Source organism: Hetaerina americana, unplaced genomic scaffold, assembly GCF_022747635.1.
Source record: "Hetaerina americana unplaced genomic scaffold, ioHetAmer1.1.p SCAF_4, whole genome shotgun sequence".
NCBI classification, from domain to species: domain Eukaryota; kingdom Metazoa; phylum Arthropoda; class Insecta; order Odonata; family Calopterygidae; genus Hetaerina; species Hetaerina americana.
In genome coordinates, this window is record NW_027286985.1 from 25,277,527 (window position 1) to 25,297,243 (window position 19,717).

The window sequence follows — 19,717 nt, forward strand, 5'->3', positions numbered from 1 at the left end:
TACCCTCTCGCATTTGATTTGAACATTTACACAAGCTTTTTGAAATTGTCATTTTGAAGAAGCATGTTATATACACTAGAGTGCCGTTCACGAAAAATTTTTGCGCGTACATAGTGAAGATGTTTTCAAACTTAGCGTTTGAGGTAAGTTCATGCAGATAATGCCGTCACGGTACGGGTGACGGTATTTATGTTACATTTTAATATACATTGTCTCATGAAGAAATGGTGGATCAAACCCCAAAAATAACTTTTAAGTTTGGAAATTGATTTGAGCTACCAAATCCTGTGGAATTCTAACATTTCACGCGTCTTTCTGTGATGTTTTGTGGTCGTTTTGGTCCTTGACCGGGATGTTTGAATTTGTTATAGAATATTTTTTATGTGAATGTGAGCTTGATATTTGTTGTAAAATGATGCGCACTTGAGACGCAATGCCTAGATTTCATTAGTAAAGCGTAGTAACTGAGGTGGAATATATTTTTACTTGCAATACACCAAGTTGCATTGGCAACCAGGATCATTTTCCTGTCCGGGAATGTCTTTCGTTTACAATTTTACATACAGACATAGTGGCTTTCTAAGGGTTGTTGGCGCTCTCGAAAGGGCTTTCCGCACTGGAATGCGTTTCTTAAATGATCATAGTGAACATGCAAGTTAATTGGAATAGCCCTTATCAGATTTGTAAAGCCAAGCAGTTCCCGTTTAAAGCGGAAATTTTCCCTATGTTAGCGTATCATGCTAGTCACATCTTAAACTCTCAGTTTTGGTGACTCTCTCGGATGTCTTTGAAATATTATTTTATAAATGACAATTAACTGACACTTGTGTTTATGTTGAGACCCCGTGAAGTCGATCGTTCTTAGCGGTAATGAATTAATTTCAGCGCCATGAGGTTTTTTTCTCCAGTTTTAAATGAAAGTTCTGTTGCATCAACCGGTATGGGATGTCAAAGCGCTCTATCATTTTCAAAAGGGAAAGATATGCACCACTTTATACTGTTAGTTTTTATTTACGAGGAAAAAGACGTTCACTTAGATATACGTTCGCTTAGATATAGCATTATGATAATTTATAAGTAATCGTTTTATTTCTTAGTGTGGTTGATTGGTGGAAACTAATATTTTATTTTGTAATGAATTTAGAATGGTGAAGTATTTATCCATAACAATTATAAATTAGTGGTGAAGAAATACCATGCCGTGAGTATTATTTGCATTGGATTTATTTAAAAATTGAAACGACTAATTATAATCTATGTATTCTATTTTCAACAGGGTGAAAATAACCTTGGTACCAAATTATCCTCCCAACTCCCATCAAATCATTTGAAGTTGACATCTGAGGTGGAGGCATCGAAGGTAAGTGTGCCAGTATTTTTTGTGTGCGTAGGTATGCTTTTATGAAATAATAATGAGTAAGTTTTAAATATTTTCATGAGCTATGAAGGATTTTTGCAATATGAAATGACAGAAAAATGTTAGTCGGCCAGCCGCTGTCTTTTCTTTCTGCATGAATGTTGTCAGACAAATTTTGGACAGTTCTGAAACGGAAGTAATATTTATCATTTAGTGAATACCAAGGAATAAAGTTAATGTCATAATAAGATGAAAATGAGTGAGAATAAGATAAGTAGTTATGTGTACTGTTCTTCTTAGTGTGTTAGAATTGCTTCCACCTACCAGTTAAGAAATTTTCCTTTTTTCTTGGATAGCGGTAATCCTGGGAAAACAGTCTCTCTTCTTTTATTCTCTTTTCCAAGACCTTTTCAACAGAATTGAGACATTTTGGTAGAGAACTTAATATGGATGTATCGTTTTGATTCTTTAGTGAAAAAACTGTCCAAAAAAGGGCAACCCACATTTTGAAGCAAAATTTCAAAACGAATCAGGAAACAGTAGTTCTAGATATAAGAAGTATTTATTTAGTTTTCAATATCTTAATTTAGGCTCTTTCCCCCTGTAAATTTTAGACAGGAGAAATATTCCTGGCAACTTTCAAATTTGTGATCATAGATTAACTGGTTGGTGTATTACTGTTGCTTATTGTGCTAGTAACCAACATGTTAAAAAAAGTTCTTTTGTGCCATGCGATTTTAAGATATTATGGTGTGTACATTTCATCATAATGTTATGGCACAATGAACGGAATTCTGTGAAAATATTGGTGATTTGATTTATTCTAAACATTCAGCTTAGGTGACAGTTGATCTGTAAAATAAAGCAACTAATTTGATTTGAGTGTGCTGGATAGTTCACTGTTCTTGAAAACAGGCGGTGAAATTTTCCTTTGGTTAGATACGTCATGAACTCTTTGTTTTTGTAATGACACAGAATTTAACTGAGAAATCCCAAATTGCATTCAATTTAGCCCAGAATAGCTTTCAGGCAATGGGGAAGCTTGTTTCCTCCTTCAGCTTCAGCTATGAACTAATGGTAATCACTTTCTGATTGAAAAGTAGTAGTTTTTCAGTTTCGGCAGAAAACTAATTGGTAAGGTGCTCGCAATTATTTACTGGTACAATAATTTGTTCATTATATGCCAAATTTATAGCCAAATGGCCTGAATAAGCAAACTTAATGTATGATTTCAGGGTTTCTAATTGAATTGTGATTATATTAGTCAACCCATTGGTGGATTTTTCTATTTAAAGATAATTCACTCAAAATTAAGACCCATGATGTATGAAATTCATGCATGCAGACTGTTAAGGCCATTTCATTTCCCTATGCCACCATTTCGTTTTCCTAGAAGTTTCTATCAGCACTTCAATCATACCACTTGGATTTAATAAGAGATTTTCCGAAGGTATCACCCAGGATTTGAATCTGAGAACTCTCTGTTCAGCGGTCAATTGATTTATCCACTTAGCTACCAATGGCCTCGTAAATTTCCAGAGAAATATTTATTGAAATTTGTTATCTTCTTGATGAAAATAACATGCAGTAATATTTTATTTTTATAAAATACAGAGTGATTTACTTGGCCGTTTCAACTTTTGTTTTATTCGGAATTCAAAGCGTCACTGTGTTATTATCATAATAAATCATGGTATCATAACAAGCGTTCATAATCTATAAGATGCCTAGAGTGAAGACAGAGGTGGATAGACAGGCTTTGGGCTGACCAACTGTGATGATGATGCCTATGATAACTGAAGAACTTGAGGTCTCATAATTCGCAAAATGTTCATCTATTTAATGCTGAACTGCCCACTGAGCTGGCTTAAGATAGAACACATCACTTTCTCATCATTTTTCTCTTCAATATATTTACCACATAGATATTTTGTGTGCTTTGGAAGCAAGTGTCGTTCAAATTACGTACGTTTTCAGGATTCGGCCTCTGAAGGAACCGATGTAGGATAAAATGTTTGGTGATCAAAGTGAGCTCAGATAATGGGGTGGCTACTGTAATTAAGTCAGGTTAGGAGGTAGTGAGGAGGAGTATACATAGTCAAACACTTATCAGAGCAAACAATTATCATAGTACATCAGTAGTAGTAGTATTTAGGGGAGGCAACCGACAGCTAATGTCATTTGCACCATTAGGGATGGACAGGAAAGGGTGAAGGGTGGAGATAAACCAGGCGTTGGCATTAGCCTACTCTTAACGAAAGGCGCCATGGGATCCGCAGTTTAACATCCCATCCTATGGTTGGCGTACTCACTTAAAGTGCCCTCCACAAAGCACCTCAAGTAGTAATCGAGATACCACTGAAAAATATTCGATGCTGCCGGAATTGGAACCTGGGCCCTCTGGGTGGGCCAGTAGGATAGCCACCGCACCATCTCCATCCTCTCATAGTACATCACATACAATATACCATACCATATCATATCTAAAAACATCAATTGCAAAAAAATTGAATTTTTACTGCAACATCCACTTTCTGCCTCTCAATTAGCAGTTTTTTCAGAATCACATGTTTTGAAGTAAATACATTGTTTAAATATAATATTGGATGATATTCAAACTAATTTTGATTTGGTTTTTGTTTGTAAATTGTTATTAACATGGTTTATAATTAAATGTGTTTAGATGTTTAACTCATGATGAGAATTATCACTGAAATGTTTATTAGCCAACTACCGGCCTGTGTGCCAATAGAGCATACTAAAGAAACACACTGAAAATGGTAATGATAAGCAGTAGTAATAATCAAATTCTTTCAAAATTAATTAGCTGTTAGAGTTTAGGAAAATATTCTGCATAACTATGCTGATACTGACAATTTTGACTATAAGTTATAATATAATGGAAAATAACTTAAATTAATATTACTAGACCATTAATCGAAATAAATTCTTGAAACACCTAGTTGTTATTCGATGGTGTATGCTTGAAGTATTTATAAATATTTTTTCCCCTTGGAGACAGCATATGTGGTAACTACATCAATATGTATAAAAATGAAAAAATACTGATTTATGTAGCATTGATGAGGGATAAATTTAGCCAAATGATTTCATCAAATTTTAGTTCCCTTCCAAAAAATGGAAAGGCAGCCATACAGAAGGTCTATGGAACACTAAGTTTGATTTCATGTGTAGCTAAAATGGCACTTATGATCATTGATAAGATATAAGGGCAAACGGTTATTTTATTAGGTAGATAAAGGAATGATCCAATTAGGTTCAGAAAGGAGGGAGGTATCTGTGGTGCCATAGCAGTAATGAGATCACTAATGGAAAGGAACATAGAATGCAATCAGGATCTGTCATAGATTTTGAGAAGGCATTTGATAGCGTGAATTGGGTAGAATAAATTATGTATTACAGAATGCAGGAGTGGATTGGAGGGGAATTATCCATAGCTTTTATGTTTGTCAGACAGCTCAGATGCATGCAGTGAATGTTGCTCCGATGCATTGTATGCAGATGTGGGTTGGGGTGGTCGGGAAGAGCGGTAAAACACGAAAGTCCATTATTACCCATGCTGTATAACTTAAATGTAGTGGAAATGGTAAAAATAGTATGTGAAGAACCAGAGATAAGAATTAATGCCATTGGGGAGTTCATGAAATCAGTAAGGTTTGCCAATGACCAAGCTTTAGCTTTGACAGTCAGCCAATGGTTTGCAGTTGTTGTTGGGTATATAAGAAAATCAGTGTGATAGGTATACGATAAGAATTATTGTAAGTGAAACAAAGGAAGAAAAGTTACGAAATATGAAAGCTGTGTTGTATCTTAGAATAGAAGGTGAAAAACACAGGTGAAACAGTTCATGTGTGGAAATGCAGGGGACCAAGATGGTCGCAGTAGTGGGGATCTAAGATGAACTGCATTAGGCAAAGAAGCTAGGAGGAGGGAAATGATGACTGTGACATTGATAAGAAATTACCAGTGAAAAATTTGGTATGTAGTGTGTTTTTGTACGGCTGGGAAACTTGGTCTTTGAAGCAAGATGATAGGTGTAGATTAAATTCCTTTGAAATGTGGTTCTGTTGAAGATGGAAAAGGTAAAATGGTCAGAAAGGAAATCAAACAAAGGAGCATTAGACATGGAGGGGGAGAGGGGATTGTTGGGAAAAATCAAAATTAGGCGGGAAAGATGTTTACAGAATATTTGATTGGTTATGGTATGCTGAAGACTGTAATAGAGAGGAGGACTTCAGGCAGGCGAGGTAGGAGTAGGATAAGGATAGGGATGTTTGATGGAATGAAGTGAGATAGAATGTGTGCATAATGGAAAAAAAGTTAATTGTAATGGTTTGTATCAGGTTTTGTATCTGTAGGCTAGGTTAAGAAATGTAGGAGTGTACAGTCTGTCCATCCAAAAAACGACTTCGAACGGTAGACTACCATAGTTTATGTCGGCAATTAATTCAATAGATCAAATTAATACTACCCTGCAAACGTGTCGTAAAACTCGTTATATTTTCACGCCTGCCCCGAAAACTGGCTTTCAGGGCTTCAAAGGATTTTTTAAGGTGGAAAAAATACTCAAACGGACTACTTTCCTACCGGGGCCTGGTCCATGACAAAAGTGTTTGCCCTCATGGTCGCCCTGATTGTTCAACTTGTAGAAGGGTATTCATTTATCTACGAAGTCATTAGATTGTCTATTTTCGTATTATTGATGAATTTTATGTAGATGTAAAGCCAGAATTATTGGTAAATCACTTACTTATAGAAAACAACACAACGTAACCTGGTCAAAACATGTCAAACGGAAATCACGGTCCTTTAAATTTTATTCTCTTCGCATGTTAACCGTCATTAACTCTATTCTTTCGTATTCACATTGCCGTTCGTGCTCTATGCATGTAAATAAGGTTACTCATTCCGGAAAGTTCATTTTCTTAATCATACTTTAGCTATTGGTCACAGTCGTGTGAATTGTCTGCTAATTACTCTCTGCCATCCTCTCCATATCTGACGCCCACAGTGAAATGCCCTCGTGTTCCACGCATTCTTATTAGAGAAAAATATTTTTGAAAGTGTTTCCGGTTCCCTTTCTAACAGTTAACAGCATATATATTATCTAGTTTAAAGACCATTTGTACCCTTGTACCCAAAGTGTTAATACGCAATATCGTAAACCCACATCTATGCTTTTGAGAGAGAAAATCGTTAAAGACAGTGGAGGATTTTATTATACAAGGAATCGGGTGTGGAAACTTTCGCTAAGCCGGTCCTAGGTATGGTATCCTATTTTTCCGATGAATTATGGCGAGCGGTTAAGCACTCCGACCTGGACCCAGCTGGCCCGCCGTCAAATAGTTTTTTCGCGTCATTGTCCTCATATCCAGGAAGGTAAACGCTAAACCCAGAATCAATGCGATGTCCTCTTAAAATGACTTCCAGTTCTTGATTCTTAACAAATGTCTACACGTCTTGCATAGGATATGACCAAATGATCATTCTGAGGCATGTATTATTTTCGGAAAGAATGTGTATTAGCGAGCATATTAAACAGTTTGAATAAAGTGCACAAATCCCGTAAAACAAAATTCGTCACCAAAAGTTGCAAAATGAAAGCCATCGACTGTGGGATTTTGGGCAGTCCTAGTTCGAAGGATATGCTCCATCAACTGCAGTACGTTAACCATTTGTAGAAGGAAAAATCATGTGAAACAATTTCACCATGAGTGAGAATAAAGGCAAGGAAGATTTCTCTGAATGACGATTATTAGGAAGACGTTAGGGAAAAATTCAGGGTAACTCTCACGCCCGAATGGAACATACTGTTGTCGATATATATGTGTCATCTTTTATTTATTTTCTTAAGGACGCGTTTGGAAATCCAGTCTACTTCTGTGACCCGCTGCCTTATTTGGATGTTGGAAGAAACTCGCAGTTTTACGAGCTCAGCAGACCCCGGCTAGACCTATGGCGTTACCCTGAAATGCTCGTATTTGGAGTTTATTTGGGTGTCATTTCATCGGCGAGTGATGAGTGTGCTAGAACGAACCCATTGAAAAACAAACATAAAACGAAAGTGAAGTTAATCAGTAGACAATATTTTAATTATTCAAATGCTCTTATTTAATTTTCGTTTTTCACGATCAGTGGTGAATCAACTTTCGAACCGGGTAACTTAATAATGCAAGGGGGGGGGTCAAAAGGCTTTTGTTCAATAGATTTATAGAAATTATTCAATAAAATAAGATCAAAATAAAATCCAGTAAAAGTTTCGCACACGTAGGGGTGCACTGTAGGGATAGATGATTTTCAAAACGACTACGCTGTCACCACACCACAGTTGACGGCCGAGAATCGGACAAAGAAAGACCGAGGGTCGTCCATAATCTCGTGTATTTTATTACACACCTAGAGGGAATGATTGGAAATGCATGCCGAAACCTTTGGTTTGCCAAGCAGTTGGAAGGGAGGCTAATTAACAAATCTTCATCAAGTTTTAGTCATCCAGGGTTCTCAATGGTTTGGCGGCGCATTAGGCAATCAATATTTCAAGAATGGGTTGAAGATAAATTACAAGCAATTGAAAGTAAAAGGGAAGACCAGGTTAAACGTAAATTATAGAGGAAGAAATTCGATGGTCCGATTTTTGGTATTGTTTTTAAGAGCAGTATTCTTGATAATAAGGGAATATTAATAAAGACTTAGATAAGGAACGTTCAGAAACTTGGTGGTTGAGAAAGAGGATAGAATTAGTTTGGAAGTTCTGAGATAAGTACGGACTAGACGGTGGGAAATCGGCCGGGCAGATTGGATGACAGATGTAATAGTGTTAGCTATTGTAAAGGATTACAGAAAGCTGATGGCTAAATGGGGAAGAAAGGTTAGTGGAGATAGTCGGATGTTGAAGGCTGTAGTAAAATGAGGAATGTAGAGTTAGCGGGGTAAGAAAGCTGTTTTGGACAGTGTTGGAGCGAAGGAGCATGAAGAGCGCAAAGATTTTGCCAATATAGGACAAGCGTAGTTTAGGTCGGGAAGAAAGGTTTTAGATGCCCACAGCTATTTGTAATCTTTTTTAGGCTGCGTAATACAGACTGTAGGCCCACCTACTATCGGTAACTTGCGAGGGTAATGACCATTGTGTTCCTTGTGTCGCTTCACCTGTGTCAATAGAATGAAGACGAGTTCCCGTATTGGTAGATGTGAAATAGACAAACTCACGGATACTTCGAAAAACTATTTGTAAAACATATTCTTTTAGGGTAGTCTTCCAGGATTTATAAAGTCACTGAACTGTTTCGAGCTTATGCTCAAGCTATTCAATAGTTGTGATACCTGATAAGAATACTGTCAAATCGTTACATTTCCAAACGAAAATCATCATCGTTTTTGTCTTATGAACAATAGGGGTTTTAATAATGGGAATGAATAAAGGGGGGTTGCAGGATGTATGCACTTTCCTGTGTAGAAAGGAAGGGAAAAATATTTCATATTTTCCTAGAGGTCGAAGAGAGAAAATTTTTCTTAATGTCCCAGAAAAACTTCAACGCTATCGGCAAAATAATGTTTTTTAAAAATAAGTCTTAATTCATTCATGGTAAGTTTTGAACAAATTGTTATTACGTATTGGTATCATGTGGACTACCTCTTGTTTATCTTGTATCACTGCTATCTTCAGGTTCACTTAATTTCTACTTTTCGACCACCTTTCATCTGGCTCCTACACTTCGACCTATTTGGCATGTGTGACCCTACCAGGAGCAAGTTTCCTTGCCCCTACGGGTACAACTCGTAGGGATTTTCGGAACGCGCAAACCCATGTATCACGTTTAGGTTGTAATCCATGGGAGAGTATTGTGTTGAAATAATGAATTAACCATTTGTGCACTTCCCAATCCTTCCCAGCATAAACCTTTTTTAAAATTCAAAAGGAAAATGACAAAGGGGTTCAGCGGAAAGCATAAGTATGTGATGCACAATTTTTATTCAACAAATATTACCTATTGGGTGTAGTGCCGCAGGGTCGCGCCCCTCCCTTGCAAAAATCTTCTATCCGCCCCTCGGATTAGTCTTATTACGAAATTAATGGTGACAGAGTTGACCAATTTATAAAAATGTCTTTGGTCAAATATCTAAAATACGAGTGTCTGCTAATTAATTAGGCGCGCTCTTTGGAAAAAATTATGTCTCTGAAAGTACTGTAGGTAAAAGTTCGTAAAAATAGTCAAACCTTCGTTGAAATTAATTGATTAAATTATAAATCTCCTTCAGACAGGGCCCATACCCGTCGAAATCAAAGACCTTGCAAAGAGTAATTGAACGGATTTCACTGTGGAGTGGAATTTCTGCATGCGAGCTCTTTCATCTGCTGTGGTAGAGATTTCAATTGCATTGAAATTGAAATCCGTGGAATAAGCGTTATTCTCAAGTTTAAAGACCGCTTCATTTGGAAAGTTAGGCAAAGTGGAATAGTTGTGGCCTAAGCGTAATGGATTGTGTAATGGAAGTCGAAAGTTGGTCGAACAAAACGTTCTCTGCGGAACTATTCCAAACTTGTATGTTGTTTGTAATGGGAGCTCCGTCTCTGGCAGCAGCCTCATTCTTCGCGTAAATTGTTCTGTTCCTGGAAATTTTAAACAAAGATGGAGAAATTATAGGGCTGTGGCTGTTACTTCAATAACTTTTATGTGGCAAAGTAATTGATTAATAATATCGTTTTCATAATGCAATCAAACTAGTTCGAGGCGGGCTATATCATTACACCATATCTCCTTTCAGGAAAGAGATGTAATACAATATTTTTTGGAATATGTTTGTCTGTGTGGTACCCTGCAATCCACTTGTGTGTGCGGCAGCGGTGATCACGCACCAGGCATGGAATATCAAAACTTCAGTTCATCTTAATTATTAGTGTGTGTGTGTGTATATATATATATATATATATATATATATATATATATATATATATATATATATTCATATATATATATATTCATATATATATATATTCATACTATATATATATTCATATATATATATTCATATATATATTCATATATATATTTATATTTAAATATATATAGATATATATTTATACACACACGCATGCATACATACGCACACTCAGGCCCAGCAAGTCGAAAGATCCGTGGTTCAAGTCCCGGTCAAGGAAATATTTTTGCACTTGTGATCTGCTCGATATCGTTTTTCCGACCTCTCTTATGCTCGTATTTTGTGTGTGTTCCTATCCCTTTTCCATATATCTAATCCATGTGAATGAGCATATGTTCGCCATATGGCGCGTTTTCGTGTTTTATGTATATATGCACACACGTACGCACACAAGCTCGTAAGCACACGCACATACATGCACATACATACAAGGTCTGTCTCAAAGGTAGTAGGCCTTATTTTTTTCCCGAATAGACGGACGGCGGTTTCTCTGCCTGGGTTAGAAGTAGGGGGGTCTCAGGAAAAACTGGAGGTCGGTGGCAGTTGGCTCCCAGCCTTTGCGTATCGTTCGTTTGCGAAACCTCTCTGACGTGACCTCGTTGCGCTCCGTCATGAAACGGTAATTGGAACAGCGCTACGCCATCAAATTTTTCGTGAAACTGGGAAAGAGACTCACGACATGCTCAAGGCAGCTTATGCTGATAACGCCATGGGTAGATCAGGTATTTATTGAGTGGGACAAGTTGTTTCGGGAGGGTAGAGAATGCGTTGAAGACGCCGAAAGTTCAGGATGCCCTTCGCCCTCAAAAAACGACGAAAGTAGGCAAGAGTGAAGGATTTCTTGGACAGGATCGCAGATTGTGTTCGCATGGTTTCGATGAACTTGGCATCCCTAAAAGTGATGTGCATCGACTTGGGACCAAAAAACATTGGCATGAGAAAGATGTGTGCGAAGTTGGTCACACAATGATGAGATAATTACAACATACCTGGTTACTGAGAATGAAGAAAGAAAAATACCCCTCCCCCCAGCGCCTTCGGATAGTGTTACTCTTATCCCTTTTCGTTCGTGGGAAAAATGACATCCTAAATCTGTTCTACCGTTATTGATGTGATCTCTTCCCATAGTATGATAGGGCTAATAATACAGTTTAACACCTTCTTTAAGTAGTTTGCGTCTTCCATTTAGTTCTTTCCAATTGATTGCGCGTTTCCCATTCAGACGATTTTTAATCACTGTCAGTTGTTCACGCAAAAGACAGACAGTATTATGCCCCTGTTCAGAAATAACCGAACTCCCTTCAGCACTTAGCATAAGTTCTCTTCGCTGTCTTCCCCACCATGTCTCGTATGAAAGGATCATATTCTCTCCCTCTTGGGTAGAGAAATGTCATGGCTACATTTCGTGGCACTATTATTTTCTATTTATTTAAAAGTATACATTCTTTTTGATTCGTGTGTTCAAAATAATATTTTGGTGGTTTTGCGATCCTCCTTAGAACCAAATCAGTGACATCTTGAGATGGTATTTTCAGGCCTAACCTGAATTGTATCGACTCGATGCCGACGCCAAGGATATTCTATATTTAAGAACAATGTCTAAAGATTGGCTCAGAGCAATACATAGCCTCGTAATTACAGAATGTCATAATTCTCCTAAGTTTTCAGTGTCACCTCATTGCAGTTTTGACATTGAAAATGGAGTTGAAGGTACAAATCAACTGTTTCAATGTTAAAATTGTTCCATGTATCTAAGATTTCAATAAAGGTAATGGATTTGTTTTATATGGAAAGTTTTAGATTTTCCCCCTAAATTTAATCAGAAATATGTCAAAAGAGTTAACTTCCGCACAACAATGAAGATAATACATTTTATTGCCGATATGGCCAATCGCCCAGTACTGATAGGTCTCATTTCTCCGCCATTCATTCTTTAAATCACGTGAAATCTAGGTAGTTCAATAAAAATTCAAATTATTTGAACTGTTTTAATTCTTTGTCATTGTAACAGAATAAAGTTTAAACCAAACGAAATACAGTAACGCCTATCTCGCGTGGCCTTAGGGTGAAATTTCGATTATTGTTGCAAATGGGCGTCAAATTAATATTTAGCTAAATAATTAATCCTTAAATTCTAAATTAGTTATTATATTAGCCGTTGGGGTCTTATATTTCAATTGAATGTAAGAATATATTTTAAGTGACTCGGAATTCCTGCAGATCGAATCCCTTTTCTTCTTTAATGACGTATTTTCCGACTTGTGATATATGAACTGGAAAATGCTCATAATTACATCATTGTGTAAAAGTGTTGACCGATACTGATAAAATAATTATCTATTATTTATGATTATCAGCAAAGGACCACATAGTTCTGAGTGTTGCCAATTTTATTTGTGTGCTTGTAATCGAGTCTATTGAGTTACTCCAGCTGTTTCCGGATCTCAGCAGGGATGGCTTCAGAAAATTTTAAGATGAGTTTTTACTGCCTACAGAAATACAGCACGGAGTTGCGACATGGGCGAACTTCATGGAAAAATTTTTCACTTGTTGTTTTGGAATAAAACTCAGCTTCTCATTCTCGGTAAGCTAACCGACCCATTAGGCCCTTAATGGCATATTTTATATCCCTTGACAAAAGCCATAAATTAAACCAGTCACCGCTGCCGAAAAGTTCAGGAAAATATTACCGTCAAGTTATGAAGGCTATTTTCTTTCTTAATGTTTCATCTTAGCAGGCAATGTAAAATCGTTATCATCGTGAACTTTGAAAGAAGTTAGGGGATGTCTCTGTTTGCAGCTCTAAATCAATAAAAAAAGCTTGGAACATTTAACAACAGGACGCCTCTGGCTCCCTATAGTCACCTCCGCCTCGGCTTCAATGTGAAGAAACCCTGAATTCGATGTTTTGAGGCTCTACTTTGTGAAAATTCATGATCACTGAATAACTAAACTTACTGTTTAGTGATAAAGAACTCCTGTTTCTAATGCTGCCGACACCCTTGAGGTCAACTATTCGTTGCGTGCCACTTCAGTTTTCGTTATCGATGAAAATATTATTATGTATTAGAAAAGGTAATTAGTTAACCTAATGAGTTGAGATAAGGGGCTTGTTTTTTTAACGAAGGGAGATTTTATTTGGTATTTGCGTGGCTGGAAAGGAGTCCGCTAGTCATCAGCAATTTCTCCGAAGCTGCTATTACGTTCGCCCCAGTAATTTGGGGTGTGTGTATGTCTGTAAACAGTCGAAACACATCTTATAGTTTAAGAACACAGTGGGTGTTTTTCAAGCCTCCTAGTTGATCAGGTGAAAAGGAACTTAATTTCAGATGTTGGATTAAAGGATCGATGTAATTGACAAAGCTCACTTATATGCTGTGTTATAGGTACATTCAGTTCAGGTACACCCTGAACCTCCCAAGATTCAGGAGAGGGTTTTGAGACATCATCATTACAAGTTCATCATTCAAACTCATGTTTGTTTCAAACACACATGAGTGTACATTAATTGGTCTGGTGTTCAGAAGTTAATTATATAGTTTTAACATGTAAAATAAAATTATGTTTATTCATTGTTATGCTCCCTGTTTTTATGTATTATTCAGGAACAAGGCCACTGGGAGATTATGTCGAGAAGTAACCAAAGTTTTAACTTTATGGTGTAGGTATTATATCGGAAGGCCGTTAGGAGACCCACCTTGTCATAGCGATCGTTTCCTCCTGCCCACTCAAATTTAATGTTTTGTTAAAAATTGAAAGGGGACATAAGAGGATGGGATTGAGAAAATCGCATCAATGACATAGGTTATCATTTTTACCGGAATTAGACTTAATTTTATATAGACTTTTTTCACTCATAATGCCAAATTTTCTAAAGTCCCGTGTGGCCTTTTGCGACAAAAATGCCTGATATTGATTTTTATTGCAAATTAATTCGAGAATTTTGAACGTTTTTACTCAATTGAGAAATCATTTTGAAGTGGACCGAGTAAAAAAAATGCAATATATGGTAGAGAATTTTGAAATCTCGGTCAATAGAAAAAGATTTAGAGAACGACACTTCCTATCTTTGTTAAAAATTTACAAAATGGTCCATGTACTTTAAAATAAAACATTTTTGCTATTTTCGAAAATTAAAGGGTTTCGCCCTGTGGCCAGCTGTCTAAAATGTGTTTTCCTTTCAGCGCGCTATGTCGTTCACTTTTCCTTGAATCACGAACTTCAGCATCCCATTACATTTTAATCTCTCTTCTATCCACTTTCACTGCCATAATATTTTTCTAATCTCGATGGTTTTATGTTAAATCAAATTCTTTGGAGAAGTTATAAATGGCCATTGTTCCAATTGTGAAAAACTTGGAACTATTTTTGGAGAACTTCGGTGCATTATTGACAGTCTTATCATTCAAATTGTATGCTTAGACGATTGCTGGAACTAATGCTCAAATTAACCATGTCACGCATGAGGGGAGGGGCAAGAGGGGCCGACGATCAGATCTGGGACTCGCCACGGCACATTCGTTCGCATTGTCTGCGTGTCGTTTGAAGGAGTTTTTTTAAAAAGTGTTTAGGGGAAGACGGAAGAAATCGATTTTCGATCGGGTGTGCACCAAGCTGCTCGATAAATCAAGCCATCAAATATCAAGTAGTTTTAGAGATATCCGTAGTCCTGAGGATAAAGTGGCGTTAGCAGAATACCTAATGCAATAAAGCGTTGGTGCGGCACTTGAATTTAACTGAAAAAAAGTGTTTAGTATGATATGTAGGAGATGAATTTTTAGAATAAGATTAGTTCCTTCACGAACGCCTCCTGAATCAGAAATATCGAATTAGAAAGTGTGACTCAATCAAATACTTACGCTTTACCTCTCGGCCTCTGCTGGGTGAGATATATGCGTGGAATACGTGAACAAGGTAGTAAAAACTTAAGATTAATGAGAGCAGTTTTGGGCTAATGTGGCGAAAATGTTAAAGAGCAATGTTATATTTCGCTGGTTAGGCCTAATATAGAATATGCTTTTAGTATATGGGATCCTCATTAAGTTGGGTTGTTTGCCAAATTATCTCAATTGCATCGTAGGGGATTTAGATTTGTAAAATGTAGTTTTGATAAAGTTGTGTAGAGTATCAAAATTGTTCGAGGAACTTAGTTGGGAATCACCACGGGGTGAAGGTTAAATTATAGTTTAAATGCAACAATTTCAGAGTGTAAAAATCATTCACCTTGACTGGGATTCGAACCCAGATCCCTCAATATCAGGTCGAGTGCTTTAGCCACTTAAGCTACCGAGGCGTCCTCTTAAACTCTGAAATTTTGGGGCTTTTAAAGGAACAAGATGTTGTGACGAAATACCGTACATACAATGTCACAGGCATTCGTAGTCGTGCGCAAGGCGCCACAGTCTACGAGGTTAAAGCCAACTTTAAACACATATGGTGTTTTCACTTTGACAAATTCCAAAGAAACTGCGGGGGATGCCGCAACAGTAACTTTTAACGGAGTCATCTGCTAATGTGCATTTCAATGCAACAATTTCAGAGTGTATAGTTTAAATCTCTCGTATACATTGGAAGGTGGTGTCCTTTTGGCGATGATGTTAAAATGTATCATTGACCCAATCGCACTTCGGGAGGAAAGATTATGTCAATAAAATTAGGGAGTTTTAGTGTGGAACGGATGGATTTAAACTTTCATTTTTTCCACGAACCTAAAGAAATATGAATGACTATCCTACCGTGCTTGGGGAAAAAGTATTTGTTTTCTTTCATTCTAAGTAGTGTTATGTTCTAATTATCTCATCGCGTGTAATCACCCCCTTCCAAGCACCTTAGCGGTGCCTTGCAGGGTTATCGATTGAAAAAGAAAAGTAGAAATTCATGGTGGGAGTCAGGAGGAAAATATCATAGTCTAACAATAGACCATCTCGTATGTAGTTGTTTCTAGTGGAAAAACTATGTCGACTTCTAAGATTGGAAGACCAAGCCTGTGTCGATAAGGATTTCGGTGAAGCAGCAGCGAGGAAACCGACGAACTAATCGCAGAATCGAAGACATTAAGGACGAGGCGTGGGATATCGTTAAGGATTGATGCCCGCCTCGAGTAATTATCCTTTTTGTCTTCACGCTCGTTCGACATTACGCCTCCACGTCCTACCAGTTGGTAGCATCGGGGATGGGGTAATAACTCCGCATTAACGGCCCTTGCCGCTTTGTCACCATTTTGCGATTCGCTTTTTCAGCACGACGAGGACACTCATTTAACAGCTCTCTGTAAGGATGAGATCGATATGTTTTATATCGGAATAATAGGCAGGTTTTGATATATATATATATATATATATATATATATATATACATAGATATATATATATATATATATATATATATATATATATATATATATATATATATATATATATATATATATATATATATATATATATATATATATATACACACACACGAGGGTCATCCGGAAAGTAGTACCCGTTCGTGAAATAAAGACACAAAAGTAAATATTAACAAACATAAAAAATTTTATTTGAAAGAGGATACTTTAAACTACTTCTCAACATAATCTCCAAGCAAATTAAGGCATTTGTCATAACGTGTGACAAGTTTCTGTATTCCTGCTGCATAGTCCTTCGCCGCCAGCTCATTGAGATACAGGGTCACTCCTTCTTTAAGTTCTTCATCGCTGTCAAATCTTTTTCCTGCCAAAAAGTCTTTAAGCTTTGTAAAGAGATGAAAATCTGAAGGGGTCAAGTCCGGGCTATACGGTGGTCCGGTCCATACACCTCCTTTAATTGGCGATGAATATCACATGGGCGAACGTTTCTTGCATTGAGGAATTTAATCACTGCCCTCACTTCACAACTGGCGGCGTTCTCAATTTTTTTAAACATTGTAAACAATCACAGAAACAACACAGGCAATGCTAGCGTCACGCAACTTGGCTCAGAGAAGGCAGACAAGCCACTGAAGCTGTCTGACCTCGTCCAGCGGCTACTCGCGTCGTCAGCACTTCATGCGGCACGAACGGGTACTACTTTCCGGATGACCCTCGTATATACTACCTTGATCAAAAAGTTCCCGGAATAACCACCGTGTGGCGCTCCCATCGTTCCGATTTGAGTTCTGTTTTTTTTGTTAAATTGGTACATCTGTTGGTGATATTCCCTTTAAATCTTAGTGTCATAACTTGACATTTGCAAAAGTTACGTAGCCAAGAGTACATCTATCTCTGTGTGTGTTGGCGATTTTTTACAATTGCAGAAATGAATTTAAATTTGCAACAACGAACTTGTATTAAATTTTGCGTAAAAAACGGATTTAGTGGCGCACGGACGTTGGAAATGTTGGAAAAGTGTTTCGGCAACGATTCTCTAAAAAAAACGGTCGTTTACCAGTGGCACGAGCGGTTCAGAAGTGGTCGTGAGTCAATCGAAGATGATGAACGCAGTGGCAGACCATCGACATCGAAAGTCGGTGAAAAAATTGATAAAGTAAAAGAAATGTTGGTCAATAACCGCAAATTAACCATCAGAGAAATAGCGGAGGACTTGAACATTGCCTATGGATCCGCCCAAGACATTGTGGTTAATGATTTGGGTTTCCGTCGTGTAGCAGCAAAGTTGGTGCCAAAAGACCTCAATTTCATGCAAAAAAGAGACCGTGTTGACGTCGCAGAAGACATGATTTGCGAGGCTGAATCCGATCCCACATTCATCAAAAGGATCATTACTGGAGACGAGACGTGGGTTTATGAGTACGACACGCAATCCAGACATCAGGCAAGTGAATGGCGTTCACCAAATGAGCCGAGACCAAAAAAACCACGTCGTTTTCAGTCAAAAAAGAAGGCAATGCTGACGGTTTTCATGGATTACAACGGTGTAGTGCATCATGAATTTTTGCCAGAAGGCCAGACAGTAAACAAAGAGTATTATTTGGGCGTTATGAGACGTTTGCGTGAAGCAATTCGCCGAAAGAGACCAGAAATGTGGGCAGAAAACTCGTGGATTTTGCACCATGATAACGCACCGTCGCACAGTGCTATCATTATTCGTAATTTTTTGACGAAAAATGCAACAAATACCATCCAACAGCCACCGAATTCACCTGATTTGGCTCCCTGTGACTTCTTTCTGTTCAATCGAGTTAAAAAACCATTACGGGGAACGCGTTTTAGCAGCCGAGAGGAAGTAATGGAAAAATCGCAGGAAGCACTGATGGACATACCGAAAACCGAATATAAAAAATGTTTCGAGGATTGGATCAAGCGCTGGCATAAGTGTGTTGCAGTCGATGGGGATTACTTTGAAGGGGACAATATAGATTTAGATGAATAAACTTGTATTTTTAATTTTCTGAATAAATTCCGGGAAATTTTTGATCAAGGTAGTATATAGATATATATATATATATATATATATATATATATATCTATATATATATATATAGATATATATATATATAGATATATATATATATATATGTATATATATATATATGTATATGTATATATGTATATATATGTATGTGTGTATGTACACACACACATACATATAAAACCATAAGCACAGTAATCAACCCGAAGGTCGGTATGGTAGCTGATGGTAGAGTTCACACAGTATTGGTTGGTAACCCAATATTGGTTGCAGTTGGCTAATCTTGAGTCACTTATAGTTGATTTTTACTCTGGAAAGTTCACTTGTTAGACAGGTGGGTGATATAAAAGTTGGTGAGATTTTTAGTAGTTAAAAGAGATATTAGGTTCTTTGGGAAAAATATTTTTTGACTATCGGTAAGTGCAATTAAAACTTCGTCGATTATTTGAAAGGAATTTTTAGGTATTTATTGTTACCACTATAAATGCAATTTTGAGTGCCCGGAGCCACTATTTTTTCGCTTGTCGATCCTGAATACGGTCCAGGAGGAGGAACTAAAATAGATTTATCGAGGTATTTTCTAAAAGTAGTTATTTGCATGCAAGTAAAAAAATGCTCTTATTTGTGTATGCATCATGTTGACCACCTGCATCACTAAATATTAAAAGCGTTTATCATGAGCGAATTATGCCCGTTGTCTTAAAATTATTTCAGGAAAGATTCAGTTCACAGGGTTTTCTTCGTGATATTGAAAGTTTTAAAGAGTAATCATACAGTTATCTGTGTGAAAATGCGATTTAATTAAAATGAGATTCTGGCTTTTAATTAGGATTATTTGATTGAATGGAATGAATTAGTGACGATATCTTCAATTTACACCGTAGGTCCTGGAAGACAAATTTCGAGGTGTTGGGTTTGTAAAGCCACTATTATTATTCAATTTACATATCAAAGAACTGTAAACATTCGATTGTTCCCTAAACATTCACAGTTCTATTCTACTATTGCGTGT

General features: G+C 37.1%; 1 protein-coding gene across 2 annotated transcripts in view; it reads left to right on the forward strand.

Moving 5' to 3' along the window:
* Positions 1-19,717, forward strand: part of LOC139692605 (glycoprotein-N-acetylgalactosamine 3-beta-galactosyltransferase 1-like) — a 130,819-nt gene continuing 111,102 nt past the window's right edge. Inside the window, exons 1-2 of one of the 2 annotated variants that reach the window (XM_071590889.1) lie at positions 1-143; positions 1,277-1,360. The gene's annotated coding sequence lies outside the window, so the exon portion shown is untranslated. The remainder of the gene's footprint in view (positions 144-1,276; positions 1,361-19,717) is intronic. The other variant, XM_071590891.1, reaches the window with a different exon arrangement.